This window comes from Arachis hypogaea, chromosome 11 (genome assembly GCF_003086295.3).
Source record: "Arachis hypogaea cultivar Tifrunner chromosome 11, arahy.Tifrunner.gnm2.J5K5, whole genome shotgun sequence".
Lineage (NCBI taxonomy): Eukaryota > Viridiplantae > Streptophyta > Magnoliopsida > Fabales > Fabaceae > Arachis > Arachis hypogaea.
Genome location: NC_092046.1, coordinates 97,091,776 through 97,095,154, shown reverse-complemented (window position 1 = coordinate 97,095,154; position 3,379 = coordinate 97,091,776).

Sequence of the window (3,379 nt, the reverse complement as noted above, 5' to 3'; positions counted from 1 at the left end):
TGAGTGTCACGGATCATCACATCCATCATATTGAAGTGCGAATAAACATCTTAGATAGAAACAAGCGTGTTTGATTAGAAAATAGAAATAGTTGCATTTATTCATCGAAACACAGCAGAGCTCCTCACCCCCAACAATGGAGTTCAGAGACTCATGCCGTCAAAGAGTACAAAGTTCAGATCTAAAATGTCATGAGGTACAAAATAAATCTCTAAAAGTTGTTTAAATACTAAACTAGTAACCTAGGTTTACAGAAAATGAATAAACTAAAATAGATGGTGCAGAAATCCACTTCTGGGGCCCACTTGGTGTGTGCTGGGGCTGAGACTTAAGCTTTACACATGCCTAGGCTGTTTCTGGAGTTAAACGCCAGGTTGTAACCTGTTTCTGGCGTTCAACTCCCATTTGTAACCTATTTCTGGCGTTTGACGCCAGACTGCAACATGAAACTGGCGTTGAACGCCAGCTTACGTCGTCTATCCTTGAGCAAAGTATGGACTATTATATATTGCTGGAAAGCTCTGAATGTCTACTTTCCAACGCAATGGAGAGGGCGCCATTCGGAGTTCTGTGGCTCCAGAAAATCCACTTGGAGTGCAGGGAGGTCAGAATCCAACAGCATCAGTAGTCCTTTTTCAGCCTGAATCAGATTTTTGCTCAGCTCCCTCAATTTCAGCCAGAAAATACCTGAAATTACAGAAAATCACACAAACTCATAGTAAAGTCCAGAAATGTGATTTTTATTTAAAAACTAATAGAAATATAATAAAAACTAACTAAATTACACTGAAAACATACTAAAAACAATGCCAAAAAGCGTATAAATTATCCGATCATCAAAGAGAAAAGCAAAATTGAACTATAACTTGAGTTAGAGGAAAGAGTAATGACAATATAACTATAAAGAGTAATAACAAGAGAATACTTACAATGAAAGCTTGCAAAATCCAAGATCCAAAATGGAAATGGTACTTGAATGTAAAACCCTAATATAAATCCTAAATGATATGGTATGTTATGTCTTCATTTCCCCCTCCAATATGAGCTAGAAGACTTCAGAAATGGGCCTCTAAAGCCCCTAAATCGTGGGGCCCGTGCTATTTTAATGAAGTCATGTGCGGACACCTGTGCGGATGCACAGACGTGTGCGTATGCACACATTGCGAGAAATCCAGGCCTGTGCGTGCGCACAAGCAGCTGTGCGCACGCACACTACGCGATGCTTGGCTGGACGCGCGACGCACTCGATGCAATCCACGTGCTCTGCTTGGGTGGCTGTGCGTACGCACAGGTAGCTGTGCAGCTGTGCGCACGCACACGTCTCTGAGCTCATCTCCTTCGATTTCTCTTGCTTCCTCCACTTTGCATGCTCTTCTTCCATTTTCTCCAATCGACTCCTGTCTTATATACCTGAAAGCACTCACCAACAATATCAAGGCATCGAATAGAAGGCAAATGGAATAAAATAGATTCAATTAGGTATAAAGGAGCATATTTTCATGATCAAGCACAAATTGGGAGGAGAGATCAAAAGCATGCTATTCAAGGGAATAAGTGTGAGTTTATGTGATGAAAATCCATTCAATTTTAACCAAAAATCATCATCAAATATGGATTCATCAATTTCCCCACACTTAAATACTAGCACGTCCTCATGCTAAACAAACAAAGAAGATAGATGAATGGGAAAATGACTTATGCTATATACTACTTAAATGCATGCAACTGTCCTAAGGTTAATCACTAATATGTACTACGATGAGAGTGGGTAGAAACAAACCATGAAATTTCAATCTTTCACAAGAAACTATAGGGCCAATGCAAAGGATTCATGCATTAAGATCAATATCCAAAGAATTAAATTGAAGTTGTCAAAATTATCTAATCAAACAACTTGCAAGAAGATGCAATATGAGGTGTAAAAACATGGAATTGAGCGATCAAACCCCTCATCGAATGTGTATCCACACAATTCGCTCAATGTTTAGGGTTTAACCACCCAATTATCCTTTTATCATGCTTTTCAAAGATTTGCAAGTCATCTAACAATCAACTAGTATTTAATGCATGAATAACAAGTATCATGAGGTCTTTAGTGGGATGTAATGGGGCTAGGGTTAGGTAGGATGAAGTTTGGTCAAGTGGACTTAAAGAATTAGTTCTTTGATTAGCTTGAATGTCCACCTAATCCTGCATCGCCTATGTACACATGACAATGCAACCTTTCCACCCATTTCCTTTTTCCTATCTCACTTCACTCATGCATTTTCTTTTCAACATGGCATATGCATCCTTTATTTACTCTTTTTATTCATACTTTGTTATGCACAAGGTTTTTTTTTTTTAAATTGAACTATGAATGCATATGTTTCAATTAATTAAATGCATGAGCATTACCTAATTGCCAAAAAGTTTTCGCAATGAGTTCATGCCTTTATCACCAATGCTTCCTAAATTTCCCCCACACTTAGAATTTACACACTAATCCACCCAATCTAATCAAAGAGTAATTCAAGGACATAAATGGTTTTCCACTTAAGGGGAGTAATGTGCTCTCATCAGAACAAAAGGGGATCCATAGGCTCAAAGGGGTTCACAAAGGTGAATGCAAGGGTTGGCCATATAGGTTGCTAAGTTTATCATCAAATATGGCCTCAATCATACTAAATGCATCCAAAAACAAATACAGGACATAAAGAATCATGCAAATCAATGATCACAATAAAAAAGGAGTACAATCACACACAAGAACAACATTATGGTTGAAAGATGCAACCATCTATTAAAGCTCAAATCTCACAAGGTATGTTGTTCGAGCTCTTTTTTTCCATGTTCTACAAACAATATACTCCAAGCAAGTCGGGGTAAAACAATTTTTTTTCTCAATTCAATCAATGGTATGCCCTTAGAAAAGGATTTCATGGAAATTCCTTGGTGTTTCACCACTTATTCATCATATCATGCAAAATGCAAATATTAACTACTAAATATCCATAAATGATAAAGAAGTATTCACAACAAACCAAACAAGATGCAATAGAAATAAAGCTACTCAAAATGAAGAAAAAGTACTACAAGAAACATTGCAAAGTGTCTTTAAGAGAGAAATTTTTACCCCCTTGAAGTCATCTCTCCCACACTTAGATTGTGCACGGTCCTCCGTGCATGCTCACGATCTGGGAGGATAAAGAGGGGGCCACCTTCAGCTGGTGGACTCATGAGTGGGATGGCCAAATGCATCGAGCTCCTCCCCAGCTAGCTCGGATGAAGCTGTAGGAATCGGGCCGAGGTCTCTTCCTTCTAACTTTGCCGCTATCCACTCAAAACGTTTGTACTCCAAATGCTCTATGTGGTGGATATCATGCAAGATGTCACGGAA